This window comes from Gorilla gorilla, chromosome 15, assembly GCF_029281585.2.
Source record: "Gorilla gorilla gorilla isolate KB3781 chromosome 15, NHGRI_mGorGor1-v2.1_pri, whole genome shotgun sequence".
NCBI lineage: Eukaryota > Metazoa > Chordata > Mammalia > Primates > Hominidae > Gorilla > Gorilla gorilla.
The window spans coordinates 32,596,650-32,613,464 of NC_073239.2; the positions used below are offsets into that span (position 1 = coordinate 32,596,650).

The window sequence follows — 16,815 nt, forward strand, 5'->3', positions numbered from 1 at the left end:
TGGAGACAGGGAGGAGGGCTGGGGGATCCACAGATCCAGCCTGGCCAGACTTCTGCTCTCTGCTCAGCTAAGCACCCCACACTGAGAAAACGTCGATTCGATTCAAAGCCGCGCAATCATCTGCATTTTATTTGCACCTCATTTGCAAGTTGTTAATTTGCAACTCTGCTCCTTCCACTCCAGCTTCCTTCTCTCTCATCTCCCCTCAAATTCCCCAGTGGCCTGGGCAAAAAATATCTTGGTCTTTGCCAAGGTAGACTCAGCCTTGTCAGCAGGCCTGTCCTGTGTTCTCAGGGGAGGCCTTTACCCAAGGCCACAACAACAGCAGGAATCCCGAGTAAGACGCCACCTTGACGGCCGGGAAGGCTGGATCTTTTCACAGGGCAGAACTGATTTTATGAGGTGAACAGTAAGGTGAGCAGAGGTGGGAAAGGCCAGTGGATGAATGCAGGAACAGCACCAGGAGCTAGAGCCCAACTCTGCCCTGTGGGCTGTCTCCCGGTCCTCAGAGGCGGGACGGGGTTCCTCCACCCACCACCACTGTTTCCCCAGTGATGTAGCTGGCATCTTCAGAGCACAGGAAAGACACGATGCCAGCACAATCCTCTGGCTCGCCTAACCTGGGGAATAGGGGAAGCAAGGAAGGGGGTAAAAATCAAACAGGTCTGCCTCCCTCACCTGGGACACAGGGAATGAAATTTGCTTAATCAAGAATTATCAGATGACTTTTTCAGGATCAGTGTACAAGCTTTCTGCCTATCAAATAGTGTTACCATGAGGATATGCTGTTATAATTTAGTATAAGCATACTGTACTCTGCAAAAACCATTACCCATAATATTCAAATACTATAGAGACACTGTTTTTTAGAGAGCTCAGGACACCAAAATCCAAAGTTATACAGGTAAAATAGTAAGCAATTATTTCATACTTCAAAAAAATGGTTTCACGTGTGCACACACTAAAGTATCAGGGAGTCTGTGTGACAGTAAATGGAGTGTTTAAAATGATTCCATTTGTACAAGTTCAACTTAGAGACAATTTTTTCAGGAATCTATACTTGTGCCTTAAAGTCAGGTTCATTTGGTGAGAATGTGCTAATTCTTATTTTATCAGTGACTGCATAGTTAGGAGACACTTTAATCTGCCTGCCACAGAATGCTCTAGAGGTGGGCAGAGTAACTCAAACCTAGAAGGGCTGAATTAATGCTTCTCCATTCTAGCTGTACCTTGCAATCATTTGAGAGGCTTAAACAAAAAAAGAAAAGAAAAGACAAAGAAAAACAAAACCCTAGATGGTCAAGTCCTACCTTGGACCAATTAAGAAAGAATCTTTGGGCGTGGGTGGGGCCTGAGCACCTGCAGTTTAAAAAGCTCCCCAGGTGATTCTAATGTGAATCCAGTATTGCGCTACATGGGCTAGATCATTCATTGGAGCTCTAGGTTGACAATCCCCTGACTTATTAATGAGTTATGAACCAGGCCTGTAGCTCATGCCTGACATCAGAATGGCTTTGGGAAGATTTGGGATGTCTGGACCAGTACAGAGTTAGGCATTGCTGGCATTTGTCCTTGAAGCCAGAAGCTAAAGAGAGGCAGGGAACTTAGAGGAAAGGGAGCCCGACAAAGGTGCTTGAACCGTTCACCCAGCTCACTGGGGAAGAAAGTAACTCCTTAGGCAAGGGGAATTTGGGGCTTAGTAAAACTCTTCATTCTTTACATTTGGATTGTAGATCATCAACCTGAGTTTTGTAAACATGTGTCATTATTCAAGGGAACTAAAAAAGCATGGTTTTGGTTTTGGTCCCTGGTCTCCATGGATGCTTAGAGGTGGAGGCAATCCCCCAGGTGGAGAGAGGACTCAGGGCTTCTCCCAGAGCTCTGCACTGCTGAAACCCTGAGGTCTCTGTGTTTACCTTTTGAAAGCGAAGCTGACTTCTTGCTCAGGTCACTGCAGTGATAGTGTTTATGAATTTGTGGTCTGTGAGGCAGAGGAGAGCCTGCCTGTGTTATCTGTGGGACTGAGACAGCGGGCTGTGGGCTGCTAGGGACCAGACCTTCCCATCTTCATGTCTCTTAGTGCCCTTGCCCGCATGACAGTTTACCTTCTTATCCGCAGGGTTTCTTTCATGCTTTTCTCTTTTTCCTTGTCCATCCAGAGCTGCAGGAAGAAGGGAAATCTCTTTATGTTTAAGAAGAGGAAAGTGAGGAACAGAAAGGGAAGAAACTGCCCATCCTCATGGCAACTGACAGGAAGGATGGAGAGACTTCCCTCTTTCACTTCCTATTTTTTTCTAGCTCCCAGCTCTCCCCACTGTCCTCATCTGTTTCATTTGTTTCAGGTTCTAGTGATGCATTTTGCTGTGTCTCTCCAATTCTCATCCATGTAAGGAGGGAGGAAACAGTGTGAGTAGAGTGTGAATACCTCAGTCTCCACTCTGCACCTCAGGAAAGGTGTGATAGGAGTGTGGCTTGGATAGGGCAGCTGGTACAGAGAGGGAATATGGAAAAGACCAGGGAAGGAGAATGGAGTGGTTGAGAGCTCAGGACTCAGGTACTGGGTTTCCCTGTCCAAGATGATGGATGCCTTTCAAGGGGTCCCAGTGGGATGCAAAGCTCCCCTTCCTCACCATCCTGCTGAAGCTAGTCTTGATAAGTCCAGGTGCCAGGCAGTTCACCCTAATGTTCCTTGGGGCCAGCTCTATGGCCAGGGTCTTGCTGAGGCCCAGCAAGGCTGTTTTACTGACATTGTAAGGACTGAAGCCCTGGAGAAAGAAGAGAATGTGTTAGACTCATAGTTTCCAGGTCATTCTTGGTTCTAATAACTAGACATAGAGGGCAGTGCTCAATAGGGATCTCCTGTAAGGGAGGGGCACAGTTAGGAAACTGTCTTGTGGCTAAACCTCCCCTAGGTTATGGTTTGTGGAGGCAAGGCATCTATTTTGTGGGCAGGGACTTGGTGGTGTGATTCTAAAAGGGGACACAAACTGCCTTGGGTTATGTAACAGGAGGGGTGAAAAGATGTGGAGTGGAGGGTGGGATGGAAGGGGCAAACAAAAGGGTTCTTACAGGAAGTGGCCTGAAGGCTGCTACAGAGGCCAGGAACCCCACTGAACCACCCCTGGAAAAAGAAGAGAGCTGACCGTCTTCCCAGTGTGGACCACTGCCCTCAGCCTGTGTGGGGTCCCATCTCACCCAGGCTCTCTCTCACTCTCTGTACCCTCGTTTCTCCATTTCTGGCACCACTGCCTTTGTCATCAGGGCTGGGGCCTTCCCATTAATGTCCAGAGTCTGAAGCCAAGAGAAGGAGGGGAAACAGCATGAGTGAAGAGCACTGGAGGAGGCATGAAAAAATGGGGAGTTAGAGTGGGTTCCTAGGATGTTTGTCAGAGCTGACGAAGATCTTAGGATGATACACCTGCATCTTACACATGAAGCAACTGAGGTTCAGGGAGAAGTAGCTCTCACCAGCTGCTCAGCTAGATAATGATACATTAGGTTCAGGTGAGCAAAAATGGAGCCTGGTTCATCTCGTTTCATAACCAGCCAAGTATTATTTGGCCCAGAAGGAGCCTAAATTCTCAGGGCTCCTTCGGATTTGAGCTGTGTTTTCTCTGTTTTTTCAAAGTAGGGAAAGTCTGGAATTGTCAGCCTTCTGGACCTGCCCTAGAGTGGGCCATGCTTCTCAGGGAAAATGTGGCCTGACCTTGGATACCTGGGGTTGTTCTAGCACTTCTCTGGCTTCTGCATTTAGGGAGTGAGATGCTATTGGTCCTCTAGGGTGGACTGTCTGGCTAGTCATGGTTAGAAAGTGGGAGCACGAGGAGGCACCTTCTGGGGAAGCTGGGGGACAGGCTACAATCAGAATCCCCACATCCATAATCTAAAACAAATGTATGACCCTGTTTACATTGTTCTAGACAACTGCTTATATTAAAATATTTCAATCTTACAGAAAAATTGGAAATAGAAGTACAAGGAGAATCTAGAGATCCTTCACTTAGATTCACCAATTTTTCTCTACTAAAAATACAAAAATTAGCCAGATGTGGTGGCACGTTTCTATAATCCCAGCTACTCAGGAGGATGGGACAGGAGAATAGCTTGAACCCGGGAGGTGGAGGTTGCAGTGAGCCAAGATCGCAACACTGCACTCCAGCCTGGGCAATAAAGCGAGATTCCATTTCAAGAAATAAATAAAAAAATTAAAATAAATAAGCTTAGTTGCAGATATTAGAATGCTCTATCCCTAAATACTTAGCATACATTCCCAAAGAGTAAGGATGTTCTTTTACACAACCATAATCCATTATCACACCCAAGAAGTTTGACATTGATGATAATTTTATCTAATATATTGGCCTCAATTGCCCCCGAAATGTGTTTTTCTGTTTAAAGTCCAGAGTTCAATCAAGGATCAGCCATTATGTTTGGATTTGATGTACTGTGATATTTAAAATAATATATAAACTAAAAGAAAAGTTACAGGCACACCTTATTTTATTACTCTTTGCAGATATTTTGTCTTTTACAAATTGAAAGTTCATGGCAACCCTGTGCTAATTGGAGCCATTTTTCCAATGGCATGTGCTCAGTTTGTCTCTGGGTCACATTTTGGTAATTCTTGGAATATTTCAGACTTTTCCATTATTATTATGTCTGTTACGGTGATCTGTGATCTTTCCTGTTTTTATTATAATTGTTTTGGGGTACCACAAACCACACCCAGAAAAGAAGGTGAATTTAATCAATAAATGTTGTGTGTTCTGACTGCTCCGCCCTTCTTCCATCTCTCTCCCTCTCTGTGGGCCTCCATATTCCCTGAGACACATTTACATTGAAATTAGGCCAATTATTAACCCTACAATGGCCTCTAGGTGTTCAAGTGAAAGGAAGAGTCACACATCTTACACTTTAAATCAAAAGCTGGAAATAATTGAGCTTAGTGAGGAAGGCATACTGAAAGCTGAGGCAGGCTGAAAGCTAGGCCGTGTGCACCAGTAGCCAAATGGTGAGTGCAAAGGAAAAATCTCTGAAGGAGATTAAAAGTGCTACTTCTGTGAACACATAAATGATAAGAAAGCAAAACAGCTTTATTGTTAATATGGCTTCAAAACTTCAAAGGACAGGCTTATTCTCTTCTTAGGGGCCAATGCAGCCAGTGACTTTAAGTTGAAGCCAATGCTCATTTACCATTCTGAAAATTCTAGGGCTCTCAAGATTTATGCTAAATCTACTCTGCCTATACTCTATAAATGGAACAACAAAGCCTGAATAACAGCACATCTGTTTATAGCATGGTTAACTGAATATTTTAAGCTCACCGTTGATAGCTACTGCTCAGAAAAAGATTCCTTTCAAACTGTTACTGCTCATTGACAATGCACCTGGTCACTCAAAAGCTCTGATGGAGATGTACAAGGAGATTAATGTTGTTTTCATGCCTGCTAACACAGCATCCATTCTGCAGCCCATGGATCAGGGGGTAATTCTGACTTGCAAGACTTGTTATTTAAGAAATACATTTTGTAAGGCTGTAGCTGCCATGGATAGTGATTCCTCTGATTTATCTGGGCAAAGTCAACTGAAAACCTTCTAAAAAGGATCCACCATTCTAGACGCCATTAAGAATATTTGTGATTCATGGGAGGAGGTCAAAATATCTAGATTAACAGGAGTCTGGAAGAAGTTGATTCCAACCCTCATGGATGACGTGGAAGGGTTCAAGACTGCATCAGAGGAAGGAACTGCAGATGTGGTGGAAATAGCAAGAGAACTAGAAGTGGAGCTGGAAGATGGGACTGAATTGCTACACTCTCATGACGAAATGTAGATGGCTGAGGAGCTGGTTCTTACGGATAAGCAAAGAAAGTGGTTTCTTGGGATGGAATCTATTTCTGGTGAAGATGCCATGAACATTGTTGAAATCAGAGCACGGGATTTAGAATATTATATGTACTTAGTTGATTAAGCAGTGGCAGAGTTTGATAGGATTGACTCCAATTTTGAAAGAAGTTCTACTGTGGGTAAATGCTATCAAACAGCATTGCATGCTACAGGGAAATCTTTTGTGAAAGGAAGAGTCAACTGATGTGGCAAACTTCACTGCTGTCTTATTTGAAGAAATTGCCACAGCCACCCCAGCCTTCAGCAACACCACCCTAAGTCAGCCACCATCAATGTTGAGGCAAGACCCTCTAGGGCCGGGTGTGGTGGCTCACGCTTGTAATCCTAGCACTTTGGGAAACCGAGGCGGGTGAATCACGAGGTCAGGAGATTGAGACCATCCTGGCTAACACGGTGAAACCCCATCTCTACTAAAAATACAAAAAATTAGCTGGGTGTGGTGGCGGGCGCCTATAGTCCCAGCTACTCAGGAGGCTGAGGTGGGAGAATCGCTTGAACCTGGGAGGCGGAGGTTGCAGTGAGCTGAGATGGTGCCATTGCACTGCAGCCTGGGCTATACACAGTGAGACTCCATCTAAAAAAAAAAAAAAAAAAAAAAAGACCCTCCACCAGCAAAAAGATTACAACTTCTAAAGGCTCAGATCATTGTTAGCACTTTTTAGCAATAAAGTATTTTAAAATTAAGATATGTATATATTTTTAAAGACATAATGCTATTGCTCATTTAATAGACAACCATTAGATGATCATTATAATGTAAACCTAACTTTCATATGGACTGGGAAACCAAAAAATTCATGTGACTCACTTCATTATAATATTCACTTTATTGTGTGGTGGCCTGGAACCAGACCCACAATATCTCTGAGGTGTGCCTGTACTTAGTTTAAAACTGACTTTCATAGGGTCTCTATTCAGACTGTTCATGAAAGATGTTCCTCCATTGTAAAGACTATCAGAATCTGTCTGGGTGCAGTGGCTCACGCCTATAATTCCAGCACTTTGGGAGGCCGAGGTGGGTGGATCAGTTGAGGCCAGGAATTTGAGACCAGCCTGGGCAACACAGTGAAAGCCTGTCTCTACTAAAAATATCAAAAATTAGCCGGGCATGGTGGCACATGCCTGTAGTCCCAGGTAATTGGCAGGCTGAGGCACAAGAATCGCTTGAACCTGGGAGGTGGGGGTTGCAGTGAGCTAGATCGCAGCACTGCACTCCAGCCTCGATGACACAGCGAGGAAAAAAAAAAAAGGGACAAAGCTTAACAATAAAAAACTAGCTCACAGAAGAACATTTTGGCACTTTGGTCTTTATGTGTATGAAACACTGGTAAATAAATCATAGTATTTTCACATCCTGATACTTTAGTGTTGAGAAATGTTTGATGACATCTGATATAGTTGGTATGTTTGTCCCCTCTAAGTCCCATGTTGAAATGTGATCACCAGCGTTCAAGGTGGAACCTGGCGTGAGGTTTTTGGGTCATGGGGTGGATCCCTTATGAATGGCTTGGTGCCCTCCCGGTGGCAATGAGTGAGTTCTCACTCTATTAGTTCATGCCAGAGCTAGTTGTTTAAAAGCCTGGTATCTCACTTCCTCTCTTGCCATGTAACACGCGTGCTCCCTTTTGCCTTCTGCTATGATTGTAAGCTACCTGAAGCCTCATCAGAAGCAGATACTGGCACCACGCTTCTTCTACAGTCTGCAGAAGTGTAAACCAAAACAACCCTCTTTTCTTTTCTTTCTTTTTTTTTTTTTTGAGACGGAGTCTCGCTCTGTCGCCCAGGCTGGAGTGCAGTGGCGCAATCTCAGCTCACTGCAATCTCCGCCTCCCGGGTTCACACCATTCTCTTGCCTCAGCCTCCCAAGTAGCTGAGACTACAGGTGCCCGCCACCACGCCCGGCTAATTTTTTGTATTTTTAGTAGAGACAGGCTTTCACCATGTTAGCCAGGATGGTCTCGATCTCCTGACCTCGTGATCTGCCTGCCTCGACCTCCCAAAGTGTTGGGATTACAGGCGTGAGCCACCGCGCCCGGCCACAACCCTCTTTTTCTTTATAAATTGCCCAGCTCAGGTATTCCTTTGTAGCAACGCAAAACAGACTAATACAACATCAGAGTAAAAAGCAAAACCATGGGAGATCATAAAAAATTAGCATTTCCAAATCGTGGGACTATTAACCTTATAAACAAAGACAAATATTTTAATTAAAGCTTTGTAATTAAAGAATATGTGTGAAATATATTACGAATGTAATGTAATTATATACTTACACATAAAACCCAATATTGTACCACTTGAATATAGACATCTGGATCTCAGATTTTCTTGACATTGCAGTTAAGAAGAAAATAATATAGGTTTTTATTTTTACTTTTTTAAAGGATGTATGTTATAAAGTGGCAACTGGTTATTTCACCAGAATTAGTATTTTACTTAACTAGCAGCTTTTAATATTTCCCAGCTAATGAAAAATGATTCCTTTTTGGCAGCTGAAAGGGGGACAGTTGGGTGTGTAAGTTTAAGTGTCATAGTTGTTGGCTGCCACGTCTCTGTTGGAAATCAACCAGGTAGCAGAGCATGCCGGGAAGAAGGCTGGGGAGGGGAGCAGACGGTGGATAGTGAAGGGCAGATGGAAGCAGACAGAAGTAAGAGCAGCAGAAACGAATGAGAAGGGCAGGGACAGAGGAAGCGGCCTCCACCCGCCCTTTACCAGGTGTGCTCCAGGTGTGTGGCACGTGGCAAAGAGTCCTCACATTTACACTGCACTTGATAAACACATTCTAAAAGCAGACGGAGTTTGTTATCGATATTGATAGGATACCAATAACTCCATGAAGCTTCATAGCCTAGCGAGAGGGGTAAGTTCTGGACCAGGGCTGCAGTAAGTAAGGGAGGTGCATTTATTCACGTTGATAAAAACTTCCTTCTGTGTGGGGCGTGGTGGCTCACGCCGGGAATCGTGGCACTTTGGGAGGTCACGGTGGGAGGACCACTTGAACTGAGGAGTTTGAGAGAAGCCTGGGCAACAAAGGGAGACCTTATCCCTATATTAAAAACAACAACTACAACAACAAAACTTCCTTCTTAGGAACTATCGTCAAAATAACTTCTATTTCTTAAAACATCTTTTTTGAAAACTATCCTAAGATCTGCTGCTAACCATTTAAGGTTGGCTTCTTTCTTTTTTTAGATGGAGTCTTGCTCTGTCACCCAGGCTGGAGTTCAGTGGCATGATCCCAGCTCACCGCAGCCTTGACCTACTGGGTTCAAGCCATCCTCCTGCCTCAGCCCCCCAAGTAGCTGAGAATACAGGTGCGTGCCATCACACCTGGGCAATTTTTGTACTTTTTGTAGAGACAGGGTCTTGCCATGTTGCCCAGGCTGGTCTGGAACTCCTGAGCTAAAGCCATCCACCTGAGCTTTAGCCATTAGCTAAAGCTAATGCCCGGCCTCCCAAAGTGTTACAGGTGTGAGCCACCAGGAAGTTGGCCTTATTTCTTCTGCAGTATTTTCTTCCCACCTCCTATTCTTCTAAGGCTGTCTCTGACCCTATGCTCTTTTCTTTACATTTTCCCATTCGGGAGCTCCTTCATTCTCGTGATTTCAAATCTCACCCCAAAATCTATTTCCAGACCCCTCCTCTTCCTTTCACACTGAGTTCCACCCACATTTCTCCAAGTGCTTACTGTCCAGTTCTTCTTGAATAAGTTACCATTATTTCAAAGTCAATCTGGCCACACTTACCTGAATGGAAAAACTGGCTTAAATAGAGCTGTAGAAAGTTACCCTGGAGGGGGCTTTGAGATCATCTATTCCAATGTCCTTAAGGTGGAGATGATGAAACAGGTTCAGGGAATTTTCTCAAGATCATATAGTTCAGTAGTAACACACTGGGGCTAGCTAAGAAGAGGAGGCCTGCTTATTCCGTGTTGGGGAAAGTGATTTGTTCAGGGCATAAAGCTAGTCAGTGGTAGAAGAACTGAGGTCAGTCTCCCACTTTGTAGCACAGAGCTAATTCGTAAGAGCCCTCTGAAAGTGAGTTGGGGTCATTAGTAAACCGGCTGCCCAGGAGAGCCATGATGGGAGAAGATACCAGCCTGAATTTAAAGCAATTCCATATTTGGTTATGATGTCATTTTCCCTGTCTCTGTCTCTCTCTTTTGACCTGGAGGCAGGAAGGATTCAAGGCAGAAAGTGAAATTTAAACTGAGAAAGCCAAGAAAGGCAACATCTCACCTCCTTAATAAGTTATAAGTAGGTAGTGAGGCATGTGCTAGAGTAATGAATGGCCAAGCAGAATCTGCCAACAAGGGTTTTCAGTACAAAGCCACCCTGAAACCAGACTTTGCATTTGCCCGGAACTGGCAATTTTGATGCCTTGGGCAAGTAGCAGTACATGGGCCCTTGGTCAACTTTGTGCTTCGGATTTGGCACACGGAGGGGTGTTATTAACAATGTACACCATCTGCTAGCTTCCCATTTTAACTAATTATTCTTGTTAACTAGGTGCTAACCTTCAACACGGTTGAAGAAATGCCTGGGCTGTCAACATGTAAATCTAACAAAATTTAAAGTCATGTACTCTTTTAAAACCAGTATGAATACTTTCTTGCACCCTTTAAATTTTGGCATCCTGGCACAAAGCCAAGTCACCTGCCTTGGCTCTGTGTAAGTCTCACCAATGGACTTGTTACTAGGGAGGTGCAGAATAAGTTAATAAGTGATGTGTGCTGTGCTCAGTGCACGTGTGTTTGGGCTGGGAGAAGACAGTGGATTGCTCCAGAATCACCTGGAGACATTTTCTACTCTGCTGCATACCCCATGCCCCTCTCCTTCCAGGTCTGTCAGCACAGAGATGGGAGGAGGCTGGGTTTTGAATGAACAGAGATAGAAAAATCATAAAAGATGAATGAGGCTGGGTGTGGTGGCTCACACCTATAATCCTAGCACTTTGGTAGGGCCAGTACAGAGGACTGCTTGAGGCCAGGAGTTCAAAACCAGCCTGGGCAATAAAGCCCCAACTCTACAACAAATTTAAAAGATGAACTGGCGTGGTGGTGCATGCCTATAATCTTAGCCACTTGGGAGGCTGACGGGGGAGGATTGCTTGAGCTCAAGAGTTGGAGGTTACAGTGAGCTATGGTCATGCCACTGCACTCCAGCCTGGGCAACAGAGTGAGGCCCTGTCTCTGGGGGAAAACAAAAAAAAGATGTCTTCTAAGTGTTGTTCTAAATTGTGTGATCACTACACTAAAGCGGTTAGGAGCTGTTTGTTCTGTGTTCTGATAGTTATACATTTTTAAGAAAAAATATAATCAAGCAGATAGGCAGCTACTCTGGTTTCCACTTACAACACCAGTGAGAAGCTTTGTGGTGCAGATGAGGAGGCCACTGGGTAGTATCCATTCTCAGGGCAGTAGCTTTTCTCATTGCAGGGTAACATGTGGCAACTGGCAGAAGACATTTCAAATTGCTGACAAGTATTCTATCATTCTCCTCTCTGACAATGGTCATACAAAGTACCTGAGAGTCATTTTTGACTTCTCTATTTCCCACTTTTTGACATGGGGTTGGAAAATCTTGGTTCGTTTCCACTGAATGTCTCTTGGGCACATCTATTCCAGTCCCGCCGCCACTGCTCTAAACCTGGACGACAGCAACAGCTTCCTCACTGATGCCCTGGATTCGGTGTCTCCTCTGTATATCCTTCCTACCAGAGCCAGATTAGCTTTCCTAATAACCATCTTTCTCTTGCTCAAAACCTCACATGGCTTGTTATTTGCTGCAAGAATGTGTAAACATATCCTTTTAAGAGGCCATATCCTTTTAAGGTCCTTAACATATCCTTTTAAGAAGCTATGGCCGGGCGCAGTGGCTCACACCTGTAATCCCAGCACTTTGGGAGGCTGAGGGGGTGGATCACCTGAGGTCAGGAGTTCAAGACCAGCCTGGCCAACATGGTGAAACCCCGTCTCTAGTAAAAATACAAAAATTAGCTGGACGTGGTGGTGGATGCCTGTAATCCCAGCTACTCAGGAGGCTGAGGCAGGAGAATTGCTTGAACCTGGGAGGCAGAGGTGGCAGTAAGCCGAGATGGTGCCACTGTACTCCAGCCTAGGCGACAAGAGTGAAACTCCGTCACAAAAAAAAAAAAAAAAAAAAAGGATATGGAGGCCCACGGCCTCTATCTTTCCAATGCAGCCCCTTTCCCAGCAGTACTCCTGAGCCTGTGCTCTCCATTGTGGCCTGACAGTGCTCCTCTCTTTCCTTCAGTTCCTCCTTGGCTGTCTGCTCATTTTGCAGAGTTATCTGGAACCTCATCACTATTCCATCTGTCCATTCCCATCCATTCCTTAAGGTTTAGCTCAAGTACCACTTCTGGGCCAGGCCTGTAGGCCATGTTAAGTGAACCTGGTGGGGGCCACAGGATGTTTTCCCAACAGCGTTTTCACATTACATTGCTACTTACATGTGATATGGTTAGTCACTAATTGACCCAGACTCCCAAACGGCTCCTTCCACCATCAGGATCAAGGCCCCAATCTTGGGCTCTGTCCACCAGCCTAGGCCAGGCAAGGTGACTTTCTAGGACTCACATTTGGCTCTTTCCAATGCACATTTGAGCATTTGCCAGACAGTTCCTTAAAAATGGAATTACCCTATACTGTCTACCATGCTACTGCCTACTATTGCTTAAGATCCTCCTCTTCTAAGATTATGCAAATTATTTCTGCCAACCTTCCAATCTGTTAGCACAACCCTGTACTTTCCATTTGTGGGTAGATTCTCCCTTCCACTCTGGGAAATAAAGTGTGTATTCTGAGCCTCAAGGGAAGAGGAGCTTGCTTTGCTGGATGGTTCATATTTCCTTCTGCAGCTGGAAGGCTGGTATCCACTACTAACTGTGACACTGACTTATATACTTTCTTTGAGACTAAAGTCCAGTACCCGGTAGTCCACAGGCAGCCAATAAAGGAAGGGAGCTTGGGAGGTCTGGGTCTTTCCTTACTGGCTGTGGGACCTTGGGAAGTTGCTCCAGCTATCTGAGCCAGCGTCTGCAGACCGAGAGAATAGTCCTTGCCTTGCTTGGGTTGTTGTCAGGTCTAGAGATAACCTGTGTAAGGCTCTGAACACAGGAAATTGCACATAGTAAGTGGTTGAAACATGGTGGGCTGCTTCCTGAAGTTCCCAGGGACTTGACTCTGTAAGCTGAAGAAGAGGGGATTGTTTATTAGCTCATGGGAGGGAACATCTATTTTGTGATTGTATTTACCCTTCTCATCTGTCCAGTTAGATTGAAAATTACTGGAGAACCAGTACCAGCGGTTTCTTTGGGGTATGCAACGGATGATGCAGGGTTGAAGCATTAGAATGTTTTAACATTCTCTGATTGGGATGGGATTATTCTCCAACTTTAATATATGGACATAATAGAAAGGCACACAATAAAAATGTGCTGGTGGGCTGGTTGGGTATGCAGAACACACTGTTATGTTTTAGTTAACATCACTGCATTGGATCTCACCAATGCTGTCCAGGAAAGCAGGGAAGGAGGCTCAGGCTGGCTCCCTTTTCCACCTCCTGGCTCTGTGCCCATTTCCCTGCAGCTCACTGTGGCCACCAGCCGCTCCCAGTCCTTCACCTTCCCCACATGGCACACGGTGCCCGTCATGCTCAGCCCCTCCCCCTGCAGCGTGGCCACTGCCTTGTCCACATTCTGCTGCTTCCGGCTGCTGACAACCACGTGGGCCCCGTCTTGGGCCAGACGCTGGGCGACGGCGAAGCCGATCCTGTGAGCAGAGACAAAGACTGCTAAGGCTTGTGCAGGGGAAGAGATCGACAGCATGGGCTCTGAAGTTAGACTGCCCGGTTTTGAATTCTGGCTCTTTCTCTATATGACCTCCATGTGTCTCTACTACGTGTAAAACAGGCTTAATGGCACAGCCATTTTTGGCGTTCCTTTACTTATTTTTATTACCATCTTGGACTGCAGCCTCAGTTCCCAAGAACTGACATCACTTTCTACAGTTCCCACCATGGGTGACAGGCTTCATCCCCTCTTGGGACTGAGAGGTGAGAAATGAGCTGGGTTTGCAGCAGCAGCCACTTCCGTGATTCGAGGGTCTCACTCAGAACAGCCCTGCCTCCAGGTTTCTTTCTTACTAGTCTACATCATTCTCAAAATTCTATCCTTAATTATTTTTTGGGGTGCATGTGAAAAGATGGTCTCCGGTCAAAAATGTAAATATTGCCTTGGGAGGAAGAGTTACACATTTTGCACTTGTCAGCCATTAGCATTTTACCTACATTTGTATTTTAGTTTTGTGAAGAGTTGGCATCTAGCAAAGTCCTGTAGAAATGAGAACCAGGACAGACAAGAGTGCTGGGTGAGAAACAGGCTGGCGAAGGTCGGCCCAGATGTACCGACCTAAACAAAAATCTCGACACATGGCTCTGGTGTCCCATCTAGGTATGGGGGAGGGGTTCCGGGAGACTTTCCGGTGCCCAAATAGAATGTCTGGTACATTTTCAAAGTGCTGGAGGCCTTGGGATAGGATTTTGAAATCCAGATTCCCTTGGATTTCTAGTTTCTGGTCTTCCAGGACGCTAGGTGGTGCTGGTTGACGGGGGCAGCCCAGAACACTGGGGGGACTAGATCGATGGGACTTCACAGAGGTGGCACAGTTGTGCCAGAGGCAGCAGGGACACGAAGGCAGGCAAGGGAGGGTCCAGGGCCAGGGGATTCGGAGGGGCTTCAGGCGGACCACGTGGTTACTTTTTTTCCATGGCCAGACTTCGGCGGTATGTGAGGTCTGAGGACAGGGGCACTGGAGGCAAAGGACGAGACACCAGTGCCTGTTTCCAGGCAGCCAGGGCCTCAGAAACTCCGGCACCAACACTCACCCGTCGGTGGAGGCCGTTACCAGGGCCACCTTATTTGTGAGCGGGTCCCGGCGGGTCATCCCGGAGCTGGCCATCCGCACCGACTTCCGTGCCCGGGCACAGTGGCCTAGCAGCCCCGCCTTGTGCATGGATCAGACCAGCAAGTCTGGGGTCCACTCCTTCCAGCGGAGGTGACAGAGAGTAGGGCGAGGGGCAGGACGAAGGGCGGGCCGCTTCCCTGCCTGCCCCCTCCCCGCCCTCGGCCAGCTGGGAGTGGTCTGTGGCGGTTGGTGCCTCCCGCCGCCCGCCAGTCGCCGCGCCCCTCCACCATCTACCTTCCGCCTGACTGGGGCTTGCCTTCCCGGGCTGGCGGGTGATCAAAGCGCTCTCCGTTCAAGTTGCCTGTAGGGCTCGCCCCTCCCCTGGCCCCCGCAGGAACCCGCAGGCTTTGGCTGCTGCCTTTCTGCATCTGCTTGCCCACGTTTTCTTCTTGGGGAAGTAGGGGTTTTGAGTTGGTTGCTTTTGCTTCTTCAGAATTCCTTCTCCAAGAAAGTCTGGGTCTATGTATGTGACAGCCCACAGGAGGGCAAATGTTTTGAGACTGCCCATGGAGGTGAGGCCTGTGGTCCCCATGGAGTCCACCAGGTGAGGCTGGAGCAGCCTGGGAGAGAGACGTGATAGGGAGTAGCTGCACCAGGCCTGGCACTGCCCTTCACTCTGCCCAAGGTCTCCATCTTCACGGGCCCTGGAGGGCAGATTATGATCATTGGCCAAACAGGATCTGATATCCCTCGCCAAAGGGGCTTCCTCCTTTACAGGAGCTAAGTGGTAGCGAGGAGGCTGGAGAGTCCCTCAAGCAGTGGTGGAAATGCAAAGAACTCGGGGCACTCAAGTTCTCCCTAACCACTCTGTCCCCAGGTCTTAGCCTCCATCCCAGTTCAATAAATATTTGTTGAATGCAAAATCTCTTTATGAACTGTAAGCTACTAAGCACATAGTAGTTACTGCCACCATGTAGTGATTATTATTGGTGCCCTGGACCAGACTCTTCATCTGTAAATTACTGAGGGTATGGAGTAGATGACGAATAAAGTCCTTGCCAGCTATAAATTCTGTGTCCAAGACTTCAGTCTCCACTTCTGCCAAGTGGGCTGAAATGATCTCCCTCCTGGGTTTCCGGGAGAATGAATAAATCTGGATGGCTTATGGTACACTGTAGAAAGGCCCCAACAGACCCAAATGTAAGCATCTGAATTAGTTTAACCCACTGGCCTCCTAAGCCAGACTGAGAAGCAGTGCTGGTTCATGGCAGCCTTTTCATTAGTTCAAAGCAAAATGAGAAAAGGAAACAATTACAGTGAGTTTCATAAAGCTAAGCTTATTTAACAGTCCTTTATTTTGCAGTATACGTTTGCTTCTTTTTTTGTGTGTGTATGTGTTAGTGTTTTCTTTTAGAAAAGATGATGAAAGCAGATGGGTAGGTTTAGAGATGTGTTGTTGGTGAAATCACCAGTTTGGCAGCCTTATGCCAGTCCCTACAATTAGAGGGGAAAGAATCCTGGTTTGTAAAATCCGGTTCTAGGCATGACTTTTGAATAGAATTCATGTTTGCTCAAGATTCATTTAGTATATGTGCAGGTCAGCTGAGCAGCTGAAAAAGGATTTCAACATTCAGCAGGGCGTGGTGGCTCACCCTGTAATCCCAGCACTTTGGGAGGCTGAGGCAGGCGGATCACAAGTTCAGGAGATCAAGTCCATCCTGGCTAACACGATGAAACGGGTCTCTACTAAAAATACAAAGAATTATTCGGGCGTGGTGGCACGTACATGTAGTCGCAGCTACTCGGGAGGCTGAGGCAGGAGAATGGCATGAACCTGGGATGCGGAGCTTGCAGTGAGCCGAGATCACGCCACTGCACTCCAGCCTGACCGACAGATGGAGACTCTGTCTCAAAAAAAAAAAAAAAAAAAGGGTTTCGACATTCAAACGGGGGTGTATGGTGAGCAAGTAATAGGACGGCC

The 16,815-nt window shown here is 46.3% G+C and overlaps 1 long non-coding RNA gene across 2 annotated transcripts; it reads right to left on the reverse strand.

Annotated features, from left to right (window-relative positions):
* Positions 1-101: 101 nt before the first annotated feature.
* LOC101126600 (Putative dehydrogenase/reductase SDR family member 4-like 1) lies at positions 102-15,392 on the reverse strand. 2 transcript variants are annotated; one of them, XR_008671567.2, is made up of 10 exons: positions 14,815-15,392; positions 13,523-13,700; positions 8,703-8,756; positions 7,591-7,640; positions 4,243-4,249; positions 3,221-3,291; positions 3,070-3,121; positions 2,631-2,765; positions 2,106-2,161; positions 102-620 (listed from the first exon to the last, which is right to left on the reverse strand). It is a non-coding gene; the product is annotated as a Putative dehydrogenase/reductase SDR family member 4-like 1 (long non-coding RNA). The 2 variants fall into 2 exon arrangements; XR_008671568.2 differs by lacking the exons at positions 3,070-3,121; positions 3,221-3,291; positions 4,243-4,249; positions 7,591-7,640; positions 8,703-8,756 and having other exon boundaries at positions 13,436-13,700; positions 14,815-15,382.
* Positions 15,393-16,815: the final 1,423 nt, after the last annotated feature.